Raw genomic sequence first — 22,010 nt, 5'->3', positions numbered from 1 at the left:
TTCAGGGCCCCGGCGTCAGCCACAGGAGCCTGGTCTCAAGGCCCAGGAACAGAAGAGCTGTGCTCTCCCCATTCAGGGACCAAACCAGCTGACCCTGGCTGCATCCCGGCCCCCTCCGCAGTCCCCACGGGCAACCCTCAGGGGCGCGGAGAGCGCAGCCACCCCGCAGCCCTGCACCCCCACGGCCCACACGGGCACTGTCGGGAGGCCTTGGGAACTGAACTGCGAGGGCCCGGCCCCGCACCCCGGCGGGGCAGCCCAGCGCCGGCCCGGCAGCGCTTTCTTCCTGCTCTCGCAGGCCTCGTTTCCCCGGCATCGCCGGGCTAGCACCCCAACCCCACAGGGGGCCGGGCCTAGACCGCCTCCAGCAAACCGCGGCGGCAGCAGCCGGGGTCCTTGCCTGCCTGGCGGGCAAGGGGGGACCCGCCCGGCACCGCAGGAGCCCCCACCGGGGTCGCCGCCGCCGCCCGACCCCGACGAGGAGCAGCCGAGAGCCAGGTGGGGCTGCCCCTGCTCCCCGGGGCCGGGCACGGGATCGACCCCAAAACCCAATCACCGACCCACGACAGCGCTCGGCCCAGGGCCGCTGCTGCCCGTCCCCCGCCCCCCTCCGGCGGCTCCGCGGACCGGGAGACCCCACAGCTGAAAACATCCGTCCCACAGCGCGCCCGGCCACGCGGCTCCGAACCCGGCCACCGGACCGTCCGCCACCCCCCCACCCGCCCCCGAGCTCGTCCTTCCTCCCGCCGGACGCTCGCTCCGGGCCGGTTCTCGTCCCTTTTCGCTCTGACGCCTCGAGCCCAGCCGGCCCCGCTCCTCCGAGCTACCGGCGGTGCCCGCTCTGCTGCTCGGGGCCAGGCCCTGTTCTCGCCCAGCCGCGAGAAGCCACCCCGGGGTCTCCTCGGTGCGTCCAGCCCCGTGCCGTGCCGGAAAGGGGAGAGCCGGGTACGAGCGCGGAGCCCTGGGGCAGGGGCTGCCCCAGTGACGCCGACGGTGTGGGGGGGTGTGTGTCGTCGTCCCCCGCCCCACGCGGGGGGTGCACACACGGTACACCCGCGGGCAGGGGCATCCCCGGGGAGCCGTGCGGCCGGGCTGCGCTGGGTAGGGGGCTGACGCCGTAGGAGGAGAAGGTGATGTTGGTTTCCCATTTTCCCCGCAGCCTGATCCTCCCCCTCCCCGTACTGAGTTGCCCCCCCCGGCCCCCCTTTCCCACGCGTTACAGCCCGCGAAAAAGCTTTTAACAAACCAATCGACAACACTCCCTTTATCCCTCTTCCAGCAGCAGTGAGAGATTAAGCCAACTGCAGCAGAGAGGAGGAAGGCAAGGAGAGCCTTTTCAAGCAAGGGCAGGACAAAAATGCACGGCGTGGACAGGCACAGGAGAGGCTGCATTATCTGGAAAGCACAACGCCTGCCCAAGGGCAGAAAATAAGGAACAAATTGTTTCCAAGGAGCTGCAGCAGACGGATCACCTTTTTCTTTATTGCTCTCCTGCCCTTTGTTATCCAAAGCGGTAGGCTTCACCACCGGGCAGAAAATATCTGCCTAGATTTACACGGACAACCAGAAACAATCAAGCCACCCAGGAAGAAGTTCACAGCAGAGGTATAACACATCAGCAGCTAAAACATTTGTTATGTAGGCACAGCTAGGCACTAAACAAAGGCTTTCCAACACTGGAGGTCCAGAACAGGTAGACATTAGCACAGAAGCACACGGCGCTCTGTCACCCTGCACAAGTCTCCCCGTGCCTACACACGCACACGTTCAGAAGTTAGTTATCAGAAAACGCCCGACTGAGCCATTTGCCACAGTCACGAGACTCACGACATGATAACACGACATGACACACGAGGTGGGCTCAGAGTTTTAAGGCAAGAAATACCTCCCCCGCCCCCCACCCGAGATCTTTCAGGCTCCAGACCTGCCATCTCCCCCCACCAAACATACCCGGCCAAAGGGTTTCAGATGGCCTGAAACACTGTACACAGAAAATAACCAGGGACAGACCTGCATTGTGGGGAAGCGAATGATGCCCGACCGGGGCTTCTCTGCGGGGCACGAAGCTCCACGGCCCGGACCCGGCTCCGGGCCCGCCCCGCACGGAGCCCCCCCCCGCTGCCCAAACTCACCCACCAGCGCTCTCCGGCCCCTGGCCACGGCTGCGCTGCTCTCCCAGGCGGCTGCCGCAGGCGAGGCTCGGGCACCGCCAGGCCTCCAGGCGTCCCGAGGAGCTGGCGGCCACCGCAGGGGATGGCTGCCGGACAACCGCGGCGCTCCCCGCCCAGCGCCGAGCAGGCTCCGCCGGCCGCGGGCTTCCCACGCCGGGCCGCAGAGGGGCCCCAGTACCGCAAAGGGACGCCTCACGACCCGGCCGCCCCACGCATCGGCGCTTCGGCCTCCACACGCACCGCTCCCGCCCCCCCTCCGCCGCGCCGCGCCACCGGAAGCCCAAGCCCCGCGGGGCGGCCCTTAAAGGGCGGCCGGAAGGACCGCCCCCGCGCCCAGCCGGTGAGCGCCAGCGCCCCCTGCTGGCCGGGCCGCGCTCAGCTCGCGAGGGCGCCGGCTCGGGGCCAGCTCCTTATCGGGGCGAGCGAGCGAGCGGGAAACCCCTGCGGGCCCCGGTCACGGCCGGGCAGAGCCGCGCGCCCTCCGAGAGCTGCTGAACGGGGCTGCCGCTCGTGACACATGCCGAGCCGTCCGCGACGGGAGCGAGCAGAGGAGGAAGGGGCCGGTGGCCGCGGGGCCCTGGCCGCAGGCGGTGGGGGGGCTGGGGCCCGTGGGACGGCCCTGCTGGGTCACTGCCCTGCGCCGCACCGCGCTGGGGGCTGCGGCCCGACCGGCGCCGGGGGCAGCTACGAGCAGGGGGCCTGAGCTTAGCCACGGCCTGCAAAACACCCCGAAGCGTGAGATGCTGCAAGGCCAAGGTGGTCCTTGGCAATGAGGGCGCCTGGGCTCGGCCTCCGCCTTACCCGTCCTGGATCTGCGTGGCGTTCTAGGGGAATGGTGTTTTCCTTGTGCGGAAGGTGGGCTGGCCGTTCGGCCGTGCCCCGGCCGTTACCGATCCTGCCAAAGGCACTTGCACGCTCTGGCCCATTACTGCTGCGGTACCATAGCCGGCTTTCGGCTTTACAGCATTCAGTTTGCTTTCTACCTGCTGTGAAACATTTGGATGGTTTTTTCTCGGTTTTTTTTTTTTTCCCCTACTTGCTCCACAACTCCCACACCAACCACCCAGCGCAGCTTGCCTTTCAGCCCCCAGACCCAGGAGCCTTGCCCTGGGTTGGCCCTTACATGTCAGCAGAGTTGTTCCAGCTCTCACCCTGTCCCTACCCAGCTGAGGATGTCTGTGTCCGTGGGAGACACCCAGAAACTCCCCCTGCAGCGTGGCAGTCCCCTGCCCTGTCAGTGAAAACCGCAGCAATATCGGCTAAGTTTAAAAGTGTGGGCAGGAGGTGCAGAATACTTAAATAAAGCGGCGGTTGACTGCCAGGTATGGGTGCAATATAAATACATTTTGTTTACAGGCCTTCGTGCCTATTCAGTGTTGAACAGCACCTCAGCCCACCCACCCCGGGGCTCAGAGAAAGGCCTTTCCAAGGGCACAACCTAAGGCAGCACAGGAAGCCCAGCTGCCACGCTCCCAGTCGCTACGGGATGCTTGCTTACAGTTACACCGACGAGGGTACGGATGAGGCTGGAACTAGCAGAAATGCTGACTCTTCTGGCCTTTTATTCGTGGAAGGTACAGCGCGCGAGACTCAGCGGCTCACAGAAGAAGCGTGCAGTGCTGCCTGACTCTCATTCTCAGCTCACATACTACTGCCAAAGCTCCCGCCCTGTGCTATGCCAGATGCCAGCTGGCGTGAGCACCTGGGCTCCTTAGGGACCCCCTTGCCCTGACAGCCAGAAGTACTCACTTCCCTTTGCATGAGGCTTGTAGGAGATATACCCTGCAATTTTAAAAATCTGGATCAAATGTGGCAGACTCAAAATAGGGCATTTTAAAAAAGAAAACAAACCTGCCTTTTTAACCTTTACGATCTACAGCCTAGCAAAGAGCTCACTTTCAGCGTCAGTCACTTGGCTTTCTCCCCTGCTGACGAGGTCCCAGCCTCCCGGTGAGATCTCGCTGGAGATATTCTCCGTTTCCCTCGAGTACGGGGCTGCCCTGGCCCGAGGCCAGCAAAGAAGCAGACTTTGCCCGTGCCTGAATCAGCAACACGTCCAGCAGGCTATTTGCAGAGCCCAGGGAACCCTCGTAAAGAGGTTTGGGGGTGGGCCGCGCCACATCTGTGGCATCGGCCGTGGGAAAGGACCAGTGCAGTAAAACAGGTGGGTGAAACTGCGGTCCGCGCCAATACGTGCTGCTGCCTGGGGCATCGCTTTGCTGTGGATCAGAGGCAACAGATGTAAGAGAGGCATGATACACACAAATCCTAACAGCCTTCATTTCTGTTACTACACCACATTGTTACCGTATCATTAGCATGGGAAAACTTCAAAGTGCCCTGCCTCCCCACACCTAACCCCCCTCACTGCATGTAAACAACGTATGTGTTTCCACAACTTACAATACCTACTACTGCAACATTTCTTTTCCTCCTCACACAACTACATTTACTCAGCCTGCCTCACTCCTCTCCCTCCAATACCAGCTTCATCATTACCCTTATGCATCGAGTCATTCCTTACCTAGCTCCACAGCAACACCTCTACACGCTTGTACACATCTCCACATCCACACTTCAATCTCGTCCTTGCTCTGAGGCCAAGTGGTAGCACTTAGTAACAGCAAATAACTGCACGGGCCTAATACAATCACCGTACTAGACAACATCTCCTACGCTTAAACCCCTTTTCCTCCCTGGATAAATCCATTTCCACCGTTCATTCATCTACCGAGCAGTACCTGTCTCCTCTCATTGCCATAATTCACTTCTCCTGCAAGGATAACATTACCTCCCTAGGTCCAACACTTCCCATCCCTACCAATTGGGTCACCTCTTACTCACTAGTCCTCTAATTGTACTAGAACTGTAACTCCTTTAGGCTCCTAGCAAGCGCTTACCACCCAAGCCTCAGACCCTGTTACCTTAGTCACAAAGCTCACTCTCATTATGTAGTCCACTTACTGCTCTGCTAATATACCTTTTCCTCTTCCAATCCACACTGCCTCTGTGATGCATACTACCGATCGTCTGACAACATGCCTCCTCGCATCTCTGCAGACCTTAGACTTCGACACCCCTATGACAACAGACAAACCAGCATCCTTATAACATTTGCTAACGCCACCAAAGGTACTTCCCTACACCCTAGGCATACACAATGACCATAAACCCACATCATTCTCAAGCTGCCCCGCCTAAACAATGGCCACCTACTCCAACTCCCCATACCCAACACCCACCATACGCAATTTCATCAACACCGAGCCAGACCTACCATATCATACATCCCAACATCAACCCTTCAATGCCATATACCCAGACAGCACACAAAACGCTATGCCTAGCGGGACAGCCACCCAAACATGCCTATTACACATTGCCTGACACACTGGCTGCAGAATGCCTACAAACACTTCAGGAAACCAGCACCAGCCATGGAAGGCAAAACCCAGATTCTGAAATCCCCCATCTCACAGCCTCTTCAAAGACTGCATCTCAGCCCCACAAGAACATCTCCAACAACACCCCACACCACCAAACATCAGACCTCTACTGACACACACATTCAACCCGACAACCTCTCAAAGGTGCCCAACAGACTGCTCGCTCATCCACCCACCGGGTCCAGCACCCCTTCCTCTCCACCGAGCCGGTCCACCACCTGTCACCCTGCTCCTCCGGCGCTCCCTGGGAACTCCGCTCCCAGGCGCCTCAAAAGATTGCCCTGCCTGCAAAAACCCCGTCCCAGAGCCTGACCTCCACCCAAACATTGGCGATGAACGTCGCCTCGCAGAGCGGCCGGGACCGGGGGAAAAAAACCCCAGCCGGGGGAGAAAAAAAAAAAATCCCCCAGCTGGGGTTTTTTTATTCTAATTTTTGGTTTTAATCCTGTGGAAAAAGCTTGCTGTTAGTTACCATCACCAAACCCAACCCTCAAAACACCGTGAACACCCCACACTGCACAACCCTATCAAAGACAGTTTCTACAAAATACATGTAACTAATTGTGTCCCTGGTTCGTTTCAGACTACATTCACCCAAAGAACACAGGCAGCCAACATTGACTTCTGCATTCACTCAACCTCACTACGCAAGGATGTGTGCATGTACATCCAACTATACCACACCAGCTCTAATCGATCACACGCAGCAATGATGTACACGGGCGGATACTTCCACCACGCCGCAGTGGTAGATTAACTATAGACATTCACTCAACTACAACAGGCAAACAGGGTACAACAAGCACTACATATGTGCAACCGTACAAGACAGCGGAGGTAACTGCCTAGGTACACACACTCAGCCACACGAGTCACACAGGACAGCTATACAGATACACAACAATAAAGAACTGCACAATAGAAACTACATAGATATGTTCCACCAAACAAGAGACGGAGGAATCTGTGCAGGCATATACATACACCAATACAACAGTACGTGCATTCAACCGTACAAGTGTCGGAGGAAATTTAGTAGCGTGCAGTCACCCAAAGATGATGGTTACCAGAGGGAGGAACATACATTCCTTCACCTAAAAAAAACCCCACAACAATCCACACTCAATAGCGTTGTCACCATCACATCGCTGCACAAGGACCTACCCCGCAACATCCCCCACCTCACATGCACCTGGCTTCTCCACTCACCTGCTCCTTACCCGTGCTGGACTTGGACAGTCACCATCCTTTGCGGCCCCTAGAGATAAAAGCACATAGAGTTGCCATTGCAATTCCTAAAAAAAAATCACCAGCTTCACACCCCTCTTCTCTGCAACCCAGCTCACCTCAAATGCTCCTGTGCCACCTTGCCCTGACTCTACACCCCTGGGCAGGGCAGCTCCAAGCCAAGACACCACAACCACAGACGAACCCTACACAGAACGCCAACAACAACACGCCTCAAAAAACAAGCCAAGTCGCTCGGTGAGAGCAACGGCGCACATACAGAAAACCTCCATCCGGTAAGAGCACGCGCAGAACCCTAGCGGGCTCATAGCGCCACACCAGAAAACGATGAGACCTTCGTGGGCCAGGACAAGCGCTTCCTCTCAAAACTGAGAAGATGGATGCACAAGCAGCCCGCCATCAAGACCTCAGCCCCTGAAGACGCAAGGAAGACGTGCCAGTCCCTAAAAGCGACAGCTAGCGAGCAGAGCCACTCACGCGGCCGGGAACGACGTGGCACAAGACCACCGGCCACAACCACCCGAGACGCCAAAACGATCCACGCTGGAAGCTTGTGACACCAAAAGAGAAGCGCCCGATGGGCGCCGATTCCATGATTAGGGCCTCGCCGGGCCCTAGTAACGCTGCCGAGGCACACGCCTCGATCCTACGGAACAAAGAACAACCGAGACCCGAGGAAGGTCACAGACACCCAACACCAAACACACAGACGCGCTACACAACGACACGCACAGCCTGGAACCGCCCTGCCCAGGGCACACTGCCATCATATTTGAGAGGAACCCGCTCCATTCCCCTGCTCAAAGGGAACCGCTCCCTAGACAAACCTCTCCCCTACGCTCTCTTTAAAACCCCCTTCCTGCCACAGCCAACCGTGCCCCCCTCGCTCCCCCAACCCCTTCCCCAGCACCGTTGCCTCAACTTAGCTTTCAAGGGGCCGAGAGTCTCAGTCCACCCATCCTCCTGAAGGGCAAGCGCACAGTCAGCCCACTGCATTGGTCCTCCAGGTGCCAGGTGCCTTTTCATCATCTAAACAAAAACAACAAAAATCCACACGCAGCAGTGCTGTCAGCATCCCATCACTTTCAAAGGACCTACCCTGCAACATCATCCACCTCACGTGCACCCGGCTGCTCCATGCCCATTCCGGACATGGACGAATGCCATCCCTTGCGGCCCCTAGAGATACCACAGGATACACAAAGTTACCATCACTCTTCCAAAAAAGGAAGAGCAAACACCACCAGCCCCACGCCCCTCCTCCCTGCGACCCAGCTCACCTCAAACGTGAATCCAGTCCCAAAGGCAGCCAGGGCACAGCCTGCAAACCCAAAGACAAACGCTTCAACTGAGTGGCCATACGATGCCTTGCTCTCAGACAACAGCCTGGCCTTCAAGCCCCTCACCTCTCGGACCTCTCGTCGGCATGCGGCGTCTCCCCTCTGAAGCCTGCGTGCGGCACCTGCAAGAACCCAAGCAAAAAAGGACCCGCTCAGGTGCTGCGGGAGTCTCAGGATACCCACACAAACCCCCCCTTCTCAGACACACACCTGGTCCTCGACAGCTCACCTGCCTGGACTCCATCAGATCCCGTTGCCATCTTGAGGCTCACCCACCACCTGCACAACCCAAACACATGTTGCTCTCGACCGCCTGCAAGGCGACACCTCAGGACATATTGCTACACTTCAGCCCACCCGTCACCGCTCACCCTGTGGAATTCCTCTCCGGTGCCCAGATCCCGCTCGGCTCCTCGCATGCACCCTCAAAGAAAAAATACCGTAATGGGCTCGTAGAGCCAACCGCCACATCTTCCCTCTGGATACATTACACACCAACTGACCTGCTTACAGCGCCATCCTCCATCCCCCTGCACGACTCCTCCCTTGGCATCTGCCAAACCAATACCAAACACGTCACCTGCATGCACAGCTACAGCTGAACCACAACACAGGTCTTGTTCTGTGTAGGAACACCCTTTGATAGCCCACCTAGGGCTGCTCTTAAAGCTGAGCACAATAAATGAAACATCAAGCCCAGTGCACAGACAAGCCAGAACACCCTTGACATGCTATCTGCTCAGCTAGAACACTAGCTCCCTCTCTGAGACACCTACGGTTGTTCCCTGGGGGCCCACAAAACCCAACAGGAATTACTTCCCTCACCCACCGACAACAGCCACTCGAACTAGGATGGCTGCAAAACCTCCCCCCCGCCCAAGAGCCTGGGGGCATCTACACCTGAACCATAGGCTCCCAGCACCAGGCCACCTAGCCCAGACCCTACACCCCCGGGCAGGGCGGCTCCAAGACAAACACAGAACAATGCTACACAGAACGCTACAAGCAAAGCGCCCCAAAAGATGAGAGGGAGCTCTCGGAGAGAACGACGACACCCAGACAGAAACCCCCGTCCGGCAAGACCACCTGCGGGACCCAGACAGTGACATCGGCAGGCCCTACGGCAACACCAGAAAATGACAACAGCTTCATGGCCCGTGACAAGCGCTTCCTCTCACAACCGAGACAACAGATGCGCAACCAGCCCGGCTTCAAGACCTAACCGCTTAAGGATACGAGGAAGAAATGCCAGTCCCAAAAAACTCACAGCGACAGAGCGGCGCTGCTCACGCAGCCGGGAACGACGCCGCGCAAGACGACCGTCCGAGACGCCAGAACGATCGACGCCTGAAGCTTGCGACGCCAAAAGAGAAGCGCCCAATGGGCGCCAAGCCCACGATTAGGGCCTCACCGGGCCCTGGGAACGCTGCTGAGGCACCTGCCTGGCTCCTACGGAACAAAGAGAACAACCAAGACCCGAGGAAGGTCGCAGACACCCAACACTAAACACACACTGCACAATAACACACACTGCCTGGAACCGCCCTGCCCGGCGCATGTTCCTGTCATGCTGACTAGTAACCCGCTCCTTTTCCCTGCTCAAAGGGGACCGCTTCCCAGACAGCCTGCTCCACCGTGCCATCTTTCAAACCCCTCCCTCCCCCGACCCCTTCCCCAGCACCGTTGCCTCAACTTAGCTTTCAGGGGGGCGAGAGTCTCGGTCCATCCATCCTTCTGAAGGACAAGCGCACATTCAGCCCACTGCATTGGTCCTCCAGGTGCCAGGTGCCTTTTCATCATCTAAACAAAAACAACAAAAATCCACACGCAGCAGTGCTGTCAGCATCCCATCACTTTCAAAGGACCTACCCCGCAACATCATCCACCTCACACGCACCCAGCTGCTCCGTGCCCATTCCGGACCTGGACAAATGCCATCCCTTGCGGCCCCTAGAGATACCACAGGATACACAAAGTTACCGTTGCGGTTCCAAGAAAGGTCACCGGCTCCACGCCCCTCCTCTCTGTGACCCAGCCCACCTGAAAGACATCCAGTCCCAAAGGCAGCCTGCACACAACCAACAACCAGAGACAAATGCTTCAATTGAGTTGCCAGATAAGGCTTTGCTATTAAACATCCGGCCTTCAACTGCCTCACCCTCTCCAATGTCTCCTCACCACAGCATATCTATCTCCCTCACGAAGCCTACATGGAGTGCATGTAAGGACCTAAGGAAGAAATTACATGCTGAAATACTGGCCAGAACAGCAACCTACCCACACTGAGTCCCATTCTCACACTCATTTTCTTTTACAGCTTGCCTGCCCGGGCTTTGTAGTTCCACCTGTCACCTTGAGGCTCACCCACCACCTGCAACGTACAAGTAACTCGGGTCACTTTTAACTTCACCATCAATACAACACCTCAAAAAGAGCCCCTACTTCAGTGCACCAATCGCCTCTCACCTTCCCCGACTCCCCTCCCATGTCCAGATCGCACTTGGCTTATTCTTTACTGCCTTCAAACCCTCTTAAAAAACCAGAGAGTCATTCAGCTATCAGTTACATCTACCCTCTATATACCACATACTGGCCTACCTTCTTATAGCATTTCCCTTGTTTTCTTCTGTCACTCTGCACAACTCCACCTCTGCACGTGGAAAATAGAACATGGTAGAAGTCACCTGAATGCACCGCAATAGCTTAACCAATCCCTGGGTCTCGTTCTCATGTAGGAACACCATCTAGAGCTCAACTACTGCCTGCCATTAGAACAAATACAGTAAATCGACTATTAAACCCTATGCATGGACAAACCTGAGGACCTTTAAGGTGTAATCTTGGCTAGCACTCTAGCTGCCAGCTACAGTCACCCCCTTAATATCTACAAAATACTATAGAAGTTACTGTCCGTTCACATTGCCTTTAGCTATTGGCTCTACAAAAGGCTACACAGGATTTTACAAAAGTCTATGGATATTAACTATATACTTGTATTACTCTTTGCACAAAGAAACAGCATGTATCAATTCCCATATATAAACGCATACAGAATGTTCACCCTAACCCCACTACATCATCTTATTACTAATACCATTAAGAGTTAATGTCAACACCTTCTAGATTATACAAGAAAGCTTATGATTATAACCCCAAGATTTATTCTTTGATAAAATAAGAAACTCCAACAGTAAAATAAATAAGCTTACAATTAAGAAAAAAGGCAAAAAGACCCACAACAACACATTATTAAGCCATCTTACCGCTCCAATACACTATTAGATGACCAAAAAAAATAGTAAGTTTAGACACTAATGATATTTCAAATTTAAATGCCACCAAACCTTACCAAGTTTTAAAATCCTTACCTCTGAAAAACACCTACATTTCTTTAAATAGCAAAACACACCTATCAAAAAAAAATTATACATCTTAAAAATTACAATTAAGTAAAGTAATATCAGAGAAGCCCAGGAGAGAAGTGAGCTCTCTGCCTAGGGGCTGTGGCTCTTATACCCCGGCCCCCGCCCACCATCCTTCCCACAATCACCTGGGAAAGGGGAGGGGTGAACCACTGCAGAGTATAAAGGCAGCTAAAGGAATGGCAGGGAGTTTTCTCAAGTGCTTTATGTTTATGGCATGGAAGAAGATAAAGATAGTAGGGTTTACTGCAATTGCAGTACTATTTCTTTTTCTCTAACTATGTATATTGTATCAGCAATGTGACCAGGTAGGAAACTGAACTTCATTTTGCTAGGATGTACATAGGAAAAAAACATGTCGTGCTGGTTTTTCTTAGAAGAGCAGCTCCTTGAATACAACAACATTGTTATGACTGATAATTGTGTGTTTTACTTTGCTCTAAAAGAAGGGAAAAAAAGCCCACCCTAGAGTTATGGTTTCTTTCTAGCAAAAGCACGCGTACTACCTATGTACTAGCAGAGCTATAGCCTAGATAGCACTGAATGACAAAGCAGATTTAAATCTCTGGTTCAAATTAAATTATTTATTGTAATTTATTACTAATTTGAAGTAACTTTGACACTCTCAACCTCATTTCCTTAAGAGACTGATACCAGTCTCAAAGGACAAAAAAATAGAAAGGGAAATACAGTAATTGTCTCAGATGTTATAAGAAGCATCTTAATTAATATATAAGCAGTATATATAATATATAACTATATATAATATCTAAGTAGCTAAATTAAGAATAAATGGGGAAGTGCAACTAAAACTCATTGAGACATGTGTTGATATCAATAGATCAATGCTATCAACTCTCCAGGAATCTCAAGATCTGAGCCAACTATAGACTTTTTTGGGGTACCAGATACCAAATAGAAACATACTATAAGACAGAGTAATTACGGCAGAGTGCAAAGATGGCTTTAGGCAAGGTTCTGACTGAACGAGAGCCTTTGTCTCAGGGATAGCACAGATAGGAATGGTATCTAAGGGACCAAAGAAGCTAAAGCAGTGGTGAGAATGCAAGAAGCTCAAAAGGGTCTTGAACAAACTAACAGATATCCTCGGGGGAGGGGGAAAGGCACAGAGTTGAGAAAAAAAATTGATCGGGGTAACAGATACCAACTCAGGAAGAGAGCTGAAGGGTAAAGAGGGGTGCAAAGTGCCCTTCTGAGCTAGAACAGAGTCCTGGGCCATAGGGGATGTCTCACGGGAACTCAGCAAAAGGAGCAGAGAAAGCCCGAGGGAGCCTGAGACACCAAAGAAGCCTTGGAGATAAAAATTAGGAGATCCAAAAGTATTTCAGCACAGTACAGATGCTATTAGGGGGCTGGGGGCTGAACGAAGGTATCCTAAATGGCAAAGAGTAAGATAAGAGCGCTGTGAAAAGCACCAGCAAAAATCCCCACAAAGGGACCTAAAGCGCTACAAGAGTGCCATGGAGTACAAGAAATGGCTCAGATGACACTTATAGAGACTAGAGGAATTAAAAAGAGGCAGGCTACTAAACGAATGCTTGGAGACACAGCCTGGCCCTTGGAATCTCAGGAGGGCATGTAGGCAAACTACAGACAACTGAGTGACAAAAGTACCAAACAGAGATGGCAGAGAAGGAGAGAAAGGAGTGCTGCGTAACAAAGGTATGGGACGCTCTGATGTAACGGTAAAGAAGGTAAGGGAGATAAGAAGCTGCACAAATAAGTTGCTGGTATTGCGTAATTGTTAATCTCGTGGCACTTGCTTTCTCATTCCGATTGGGCTCCTGAGTTATGTTGTGACCCTGAGGATGGGGGTAGGGGGTGGGGGTGGGGTAGCAGATGAAAACCAGCTTTGGACAAGAAGAAGGAACTTGGGAGATCATCTGAGCAGAGTACAGATGGTCTCAGGCGGCCAAGGACTGAACAGAAGATTCCTACATAGCATAGAGGAACAAATGAGCGCTCTGTGACAAAGGCGCTACAAGGTGGATGTGGAGCCTGAGGAAAGTGTCAGAAAGGACTGTGACTAGGATAAAAGATGTCCCGAGGAATGCAGAGAGACAGAAAAATATTTGGGGATGTGACAATAAAATCCAAAGGGGATCTGAGCTCAGTAAACGCAATGCCAGAAAGCCAGGGAGCAAATAGAGGCACAAACAGAAGGACAGAATGACTGCTGTGTGCAGCATCTACAGACTCAGGACATCTTCAGATGGTGAGAGAGGGGTGCGAGTTCCACGGTAAAGGTAAAAGTGCGCAGATTGCGACCTCAAAGGGAGAGACAGGTGTTGCGGCACCCTGAGAGAGGTCCTGAATGAGGCGCAGAGACAAAAGAATGCTCAGGGACACAATATTAAATTCTGGAGGGGTGTCACCAGGTTACAGATCTCCTCGGGACGCCGGGGACTGGATGGAGGTACCGTAGTGAGCAGACAGTATGCTAAGAGCGTTCTGAGGCACAAGCAAGCCTGACGACTGGGTTCACAGATAACAAGGGAAGACCAAAATCCACTACTGAGCTAAAACAGGGTTGTGGGACGGAAAGGGGCTCTCGGGATACACGCCGACTGGGAGCAGAGGGGTCGTGAAAGGCTCGGGGGGATAAGGGATTAAGAAGGAGACGAAATAGTACCACAATGCTGCAGAGCACAAGGAAGGTCTCGGGAGGCATCCTATCTGGCGCAGAAAAGAAAAAGAATGCTCTTTTTCAGGAAGAGATGTCTCCAGAGAGGTGCGATGGCGACAAAAATGTGCTGTCGGGGAACGTGTAAGACTGTGAAGTAAAAGGCCAATGACATAAAAGAATAAATTTTAAAAGCTGTGATGCTAAGGAAAGATGAGAAATAATTAAAATGTTAATGCAGCCAATGGATAAAATTAGGCAGAAAATTTTAAAATGGCTAGCCAATAAAGGAATAGGGAAAACATAAATACCAAATGCCAGCTAAATCGGAGACGTAGAAACAAATTTGAAAACTGAGGGATGCTAGAAAACTGAAGGGTGAAACGAGAAGACAGGGACAGCATACTGAAACGGGAGCAGAAAGAAAATTTAAATGCAGCGGTAGTAATGAAGGGCAAGAAAAAATTCTAAGAAACAGCAAAGGGAATAAAAGTAGACATAAACCATGAGATACTAAGAAAAGGAAGGGCAAAAATAAATAGGGACAGCAATCTAAAAGAGAAAGGAAATTTTAAAAGCTGTGACGCTAAGGGAAGAGAACAAAAAAATCAAAAAGACAGCAAAAGGAGTAAAAACTGACAAAGTTTCAAAAACAAGGGGGATTATGGATATGAAGGTAAAAATTAACACATAGGGACAGCAAACAGATGGAGAAAGAAAATCTGTAAAGCGATGGTGTTAGAGGAAGACATACATGTGCTTGAAAGAAAACACAGCAAAATAAACACAGCAAATGGGCTAAAGGAAGAAATCTAAAAAAACCGACAGGTATTAGGAAAAACGAGAGCACAGTATTAATAATAGGGATGGTAAAATAGAGGACTATTAGAAAAGCAAAGGTACTGCTACTAAAGCCAAGAAATAACTCTAAAACATAAAGATGGCAAATAAAATTAGAGTAAACAAAATTTTAGAGGCAAATGGGATGAAGGAAACGAGAGGAAAAAGTGTTAAAAATAGGAAAGATGGGGTAAAAAGGAAATTAGAAGAAAGTGGAAAAGCAAGGTAGTTAGTGAAATAGAGGAAATAACTTTCATTCCTTTGAATGTTTTTTAAAAATTACCTTGGAAATAACATTTTAAAAAGGGAGGGATTATAGAGAAATAAAAGGAAAAAATACAACGTAGCGACAGCAACCTATAAGGGAGGTAGAAAGAAAATGGTAAAAGCGAGGGTGCTAAAGAGATAAAAAATAATTTCACAAAAACAACAAAGGGAATTGAAGTTGCGGTAGAAAGAACGCTTAGGTGGCGGCGAGTATGAGGAAATAAAGGCAATGTTATGAAATAAGGCCAGCAATCTGAAACAGACATGAAAAGGAAATGTAAAAAGCAAGACGGCTATGAAAAAGAAAAAAGTTGAGAAGTAACACTGGTGTACGAGACAAAAGTGGCAAACTTTAAAAGCCAAGGGATTAAGAGACAATAATAACTAAAAAATAGTAATGGGGAATTAAAACACAGACATAAAATCTAAAAAGCGGTGGTGTTAAGGAAACTATTAAGGATTACTATTAGCCCAGTAAAGGTGATAATAGTCGACAAAAAGAACACGATAAAAGCATCAGTGGTTAGGATAACGAGGGGAAAAAAAATTACGAGTGATTGAATAAGGAGTTCAGCTATCTCAAAAGGGGAAAGGGTTCTTCCTTGTGAGTTTGTGGGGTTCATGGAGAGGGCTTTAAGGGAGATTTGAAGGGGAAGGGATATAGCCAGGCTCGCTAAAGAGAAGCCTAGGGTGGCATGCCAAGCTCGGGTGAAATCGATATCCCAGCTTGAGCGTGTCTGCGCCGATGCATGCGGCACAGATGCCGTAGGGCAGGAGATAGAAGCTGTTGTGCAGTGGGATAGCTGTGACTTCGTTGCCGTCGCAGACATCATGGAATCATAGAACATCCTGGGTCAAAAGGGACCCACGAGGCTTAGAGTCCAACTCCTTTCCCTGCACAGGACAATCCCAAAATCACACCGTGTCTTTGAGGGCGTTGTCCTAGTGTTTCTTGAATATCATCGGGCTTGGGGCTGTGACTCCCTCCCTGGGGGAGCGTGTTCCGGTGTTCTGTTGCCCTCTGGGTGAAGGACCTTTTCCTAATGTCCAACCTAAACCTCCCCTGGCCCATCTTCCTGCCGTTCCCTTGGGTCCTATCGTTGGTCACTGGGAGAAAAATGATCGGCGCCTCTGCCTCCTCCACCCATTGTGAGGAAGCTGTATACTGAGATGAGATCTCCCTTTCTCTATGCTTAATGAACCAAGTGACTTTAGCACTGTTTAATACTCTTTTTCACCGTACGGTTTCCCTCCAGATGTGGTGAGATGCCTCGTACAATTCAAGTGCTGCGATGGATGGATATAATCTCTTACGAAGGGTTAGGCAAGGAAGGAGGTGGGGGGGGTGGTCTGTATGTTAGGTAGTGTTTTGGTTGTAGAGAGCTCAGTGATTCGGAGGATGAAGTTGATGGCTTATAGGTAAGGATGAGGAGAAAGGCCAACGAGGCAGATATCCAGCTGGGGGTCTGTGGTAGGCCACCCAACTGCAATGAAGAGGTAGATGAAGAATTCTACAGGCAGCTGGTAGAACTCTCGCTATCGCTACCCGTTATTCCCACAGGGGATTTGCACTTACCAGATGTCTGCTGGGAAAAAAAGCAGCAGAGAGGAAACTGTCTAGGAGATTTGTGGAGCGCTTGGAAGGTAACTTCCTGATGCAGCTAGTAAATGAGCCTACCAGGGGAGATGCCTCAACTGACCTGGTTACAGAGAAGGACCGGTGGGAGATGCGGAGGTTGGAAGCCCTCTTGCACTTAGCGACTGAAATGTGATGGACTTCCCAAGGCTTTCCAAATTAAGGAAGGGGGCCAGCAAAATCTTTACCGTGGACTTGCGGAGGGCAGGCTTTGGACTCTTCAGGACGCTGGTTGAAAGAGTTCCTTGGGAGGAAGTCCTGAGGGGCTAAGGAGTCCTGGAAGGTGGGACATCCTTCAGGAAGGAAATCTGGAAGGTGCAGGATGAGGTTGTCCCCGTGTGCAGTACAAGAAACAGGCAGGCAAGATGACAGGCCTGGCTGAACAGGAAGCTTTTGGTGTGGCTCGGGGCGGGGGCAGGGGTGAAGGAGAGTTTACAGCTTTTTCAGAACAGGTAGGCAAGTCAAGAACAGAACACAGAGCTTCTTAGGCCAATCAGAGCAAACCAGGAAGGCAAAAACCCAGCTAGAACTCAACTCGCCACTGTTGTTAGAGATAAAACATGCTTTTACAAATATGCTAACAGCAGAAAGAGAACCAAGGAGAAACCCCGTCCTCTATTGCGGGGGGAACGCTGCTGCTACTGAGGAAAAGGTGATGTACTTGATGCCTTCTTGACCTCAGTCTCTAGTAGTCAGGCTGTTTCTTGCCAGGGTAACAATGGTTCACCTTCAGTGTGCTCACCAGGCATGTGTGGGATGACCAAGGGATCAGGGCTGGATACCACAGGTTCCTGTAAGTCAGGTTCTGCCTGACCGATGCAGTCTCCTTCTGCGACCGGGTGACTGACCTAGTGCATAAGGGAAAAACTGTGGATTTTATCTACCTGTACTTCAGTAAAGCCTTTGACGCCGTCTCCCACAGTATTCTCCTGGAGACGCTGGCGGTTCCTAGCTTGGACAGGTGTACGCTTTGCCGGCTACAAAACTGGCTGGATGGCCGAGCCCAAAGAGTTGCGGTGACAGGAGTTAAATCCAATTTGTGGCTGGTCATAAGCACTGTTCCCCAGGGGACAGTTTTGGGACCAGTCTTGTTCCATATCTTTATCAATGATCTGAACGAGGAGACAGTGTACCTTCAGTAAGTTTGCAGATGACACCAAGTTGGATGGGACTGTTGATCTGCTTGAGGGTAGGAAGGCTCTGCAGAGGGATCTGGACAGGCTGGACCCATGGCCTGACGTCAACTCTATGAGACTTAACAAGGTCAAGGGCTGGGTCCTGTGCTCGGGTCACAACGACCCCACGTGATGCTACCGGCCTGGGGAAGATAGACGGCTGAACGTGAGCAGGCGGTGTGCCTGGGTCACCGAGAAAGCCGATGGCATACTGACCTGTATCAGGAATAGCGTGGCCAGCAGGAGTAGGGAAGGGATCGCACCCCCATACTTGGCACAAGCGAGGCCACACCAGTATCATGTTCCCTTTCAGGCCCCTCAGTACAAAAGAGATGTTGAGTGGTTGGATCATGTCCAGAGAAAGGCAGCAAAGCTGGAGTGTTTTTGATTTTTGTTTTTTTTTTTAACAGAATGATATGGGTTGGAAGGGACCTCTGGAGATCATCTTGTCCACCCCCCCACACCCCCCCCGGCTAGAGCAGGGGCATGGGAATGCATCCAGGTGGGTTTTGACTGTCTCCGGGGAAGGAGACTCGACAACCTCCCTGGGCAGCCTGTTCTGCTGCTCTATCACCCTCACAGCAAAGAGGTTTTTTTCCTCATATTTAAGTGGAAGTTCCTGTGTTCCAACTTGTGCCCACTGCCCCCTGTCCTGTCATTGGGCACTATTGAAAAGAGCCTGGCCCCATTGTCCTGACACCCACCCTCTAGATATTTACAGGCATTGATGAAATCCCCCCTCAGTCTTCTCCAGGCTGAACGAACCCAGGTCACTCAGCCTTTCCTCACAAGGGAGACGGTCCAGTCCCCTGCTCACCTTGGTAGCTCTCTACTAGACTTGCTTAGGCAGATCCAGATCCTTCTTAAACTGGGGGGGCCCAAAACTGGACACAGTAATCCCAATACGTTCTCATTAGGGCTGAGTAGAGGGGGAGGATAACCGCTCTCGATCTGCTGGCCGTGCTCCTTTTAATGCATCCCAGGATAGCGTTGCCCTGCTTGGCCACAAGGGCACGTTGCCGGCTCGTGGTCACCTTGTTGTCCACCGGCACTCCCAGGTGCTTCTCAACAGAGCCACTTTCCGGTAGTTCAGCCCCCAGCCTGTACTGGTGCTTGCGGTTGTTCCTCCCCAGGTGCGGGACCTCGCACTTGCTCTTGTTGAATTTGATCAGGTTTCCCTTGGCCCAGCTCTGCAGCCTGTCCAGGTCTCACTGGATGGCACCACGGCCTTCTGGTGTATCAGCCACTCCTCCCAGCCTGGTACCATCAATGAACTTGCTGAGGATACACTCTATCCCATCGTCCAGGTCACTGATGAATATGTTGAGCAGCACTGAACACAGCACCGACCCCTGGGGAACACCTCTAGTTACAGGCCTCCAACCAGACCCTGCTCTGTTGATCACGACCCTCTCAGTTCTGTTGTTGAGCCAGTTCTTTATCCACTTCGCTGTCCGCTCATCCAGCCCACGCTTCCTTATCCTGTCTATGAGGATGCTATGGGAGACAGTGTCAAATGCCTTACTGAAATCAAGATAGACAACAGTCACTGCTTTCCCTTTGTCAACCCAGCCAGTATAGAAGGCCATCATGTTGGCCAGGCATGATCTCCCCTTGGTGAATGCACATTGACTACTTCTGATAACCTTCTTGTACTCTACATGCCTCTAAATGACCTCCAGGATGAACTGCTCCATCACCTTTCCGGCGACGGTGGTGAGGCTGACTGGCCTATAGTTCCCCAGGTGGTCCTCCTTGCCCTTTTTGAAGATTGCAGGGACATTTGCTTTCCTTCAGGCCTTGGGCACCTCTCCTGTCCTCCGCGACCTTTCAAAGATGGAGAGCGACTCGGCAAGAACAGCCACCAGCTCCCTCGGCACTTGCAGGTGCATCCCATGGGGGCCTGTGAATTTGTGATGATCCAGTTTGCATAGGAGATCTCTGACCCAATCCTTCTCAACTGACGGTGACTCTTCCTTTCTCCTGATTTATCCTCTCTCCTCTGGGGGCGGGGATGCCTGATGGCCACCCTTAGCAGTAAAGACTGAGGCAAAGAAGGCATTCGTTAACTCCGCCTTCTCTGCATCTTGCGTTACCGGGGCCCCTTCCTTGTTCAGCAGCGGGCCCACTGTATCCCCAGTCTTCCTTGCACTGCTGATATATTTTAAAAAGCCCTTCTCATGATCTTGGATGTGCATTGCCAGATTGAACTCCAAGCAGGCCTTGGCCTTCCTTACTGCATCTCTGCATACCCCGACAACATTCCTATATTCCTCCCAAGTGACCGGTCCCTTTTTTCACATACTGTGAACCACGTCCTTCCATTTGAGTTTCTCTAGAAGCTCTTTGCTTATCCATGCGGGCATCCCAGCTCTTCTGCCTGACTTCTCCCTCCTGGGGACGAACCTATCTTGAGCTCGGAGAAAGTGGTCTTTGAATACTGTCCGGCTCTTTTGGACCCTCCTGCCTTCCAGCGCCCTAGCCCATGGGATTCCTCCTAGCAGGTCTTTGAAGAGGCCAAAGTGGGCCCTCACCTTTTTTTATTCTGGAGGAGGCTCAAAGGAGGTTGGAGTGAACTGGGTGTAAGTTCCTTCTCCCAGTGAGCTAGGGATTGGATGAGAGGAAATGGCATCAAGTTGCGTCGGGGATGTTCAGGTAGGATAATAGGAAAAAACTTCTTTACCAAGAGAGTTGTCAAGCATTGGAACAGGCTGCCCAGAGAGGTGGTGCTGTCACCCTCTCTGGAGGCATTCAAAAGACGTCTAGATGTGGCACTTTAGGAGGCGTGGTAGCATTGGGTTGACGATTGGACTCCATGAGCTCAGAGGTCTCTTCAAACCTGATTGATTGTATGGAAAAATACAAACAGGACACTGATAAAATATTTGGAAAGCAACAGGGTATGCGACCAACATAACCCTTAAAAAGAGGGATTGGCAGCTTTGTAAAACTAGACCTAGAAAGAGAATTTGAACTGATGGGGTAAGGGACAGATGAGAAAAAATAAGAAATAGGGTCCTCTACCTAAATCGATGAAGGCGTAGAAACAAAATTGAAAAAGTGATTTGGCTGAGGACAGGCAGGAAGAAACAAACGTGGGTGCGGAACTGGATAAAAGTAGACAAATAGACCAAATGTAAAAATCAACAGCATTCTGGCCACGTGGGTAAGAAGGTAAATATCAAAAGAGGGAGATAGAAAGATGGCTGCAGAGAAAGGATGTAGGAAGAGCAACCCGGTGCAGAGCAGGGGGACTTGCTGAAAATGGAGATAGCTTGCTGGATAGAGGCAGACCTAGAAATGCAATTTTCACAACTATTGGGGAAGAAGGCAGCATGGGAAAAAAGAAATAATAGCGGGTGTGGAGCCAGAAAAGGACGGGCATAAAAAGGAAGTGTTGAAGGCGATGGGGTGCAGGGAGATGTTGGCAGAAGGCCAAAAAGCTTTGGTGAGCTGGGCAGCCCGAGAAGGAGACAGAGGCAGGGACAGGCAAGGAGGCAGGCAGAGACTGGGAAGAGCATAGCGGGTATGGTCCCAGATGCATGGGAGGAGCCATATGACTCACTGCAGCTCCTGTTGTGGGCAGGACACCTTCACAGCCCTGAGGTTTCTCTGTCTACCTCTGCCCCTTCCTCTTCTGCAGCGCTGGCTGCCCAAACCGTGCCCCGCCAGGAGCAGGCGGCGGGTGCCCCGACGCTCCTCTCCAGTGATGTTTCCTGGACGCATGGGGGCTGACGCATACAGCTAACAGAGGTACCGATATCCCGATACCTTCTGCTGGTGTTGTTCTCTGTCTGGGGCGGATCCTTTCTGGCTCAACA

The 22,010-nt window shown here is 51.9% G+C and overlaps 1 protein-coding gene and 1 long non-coding RNA gene across 6 annotated transcripts in view; both read right to left on the bottom strand.

Moving 5' to 3' along the window:
* LOC142061676 (uncharacterized) overlaps nt 1–22,010 on the bottom strand; it is a 117,738-nt gene that overhangs the window by 81,446 nt on the left and 14,282 nt on the right. The window lies entirely within an intron of this gene.
* LOC142061677 (uncharacterized) overlaps nt 1–22,010 on the bottom strand; it is a 48,160-nt gene that overhangs the window by 13,044 nt on the left and 13,106 nt on the right. The gene's annotated exons all lie outside the window — the stretch shown is intronic.

This window comes from Phalacrocorax aristotelis, chromosome 8, assembly GCF_949628215.1.
Source record: "Phalacrocorax aristotelis chromosome 8, bGulAri2.1, whole genome shotgun sequence".
Taxonomy (NCBI): Eukaryota; Metazoa; Chordata; class Aves; order Suliformes; family Phalacrocoracidae; genus Phalacrocorax; species Phalacrocorax aristotelis.
This window is presented reverse-complemented; position numbering and strand designations above follow the sequence as displayed.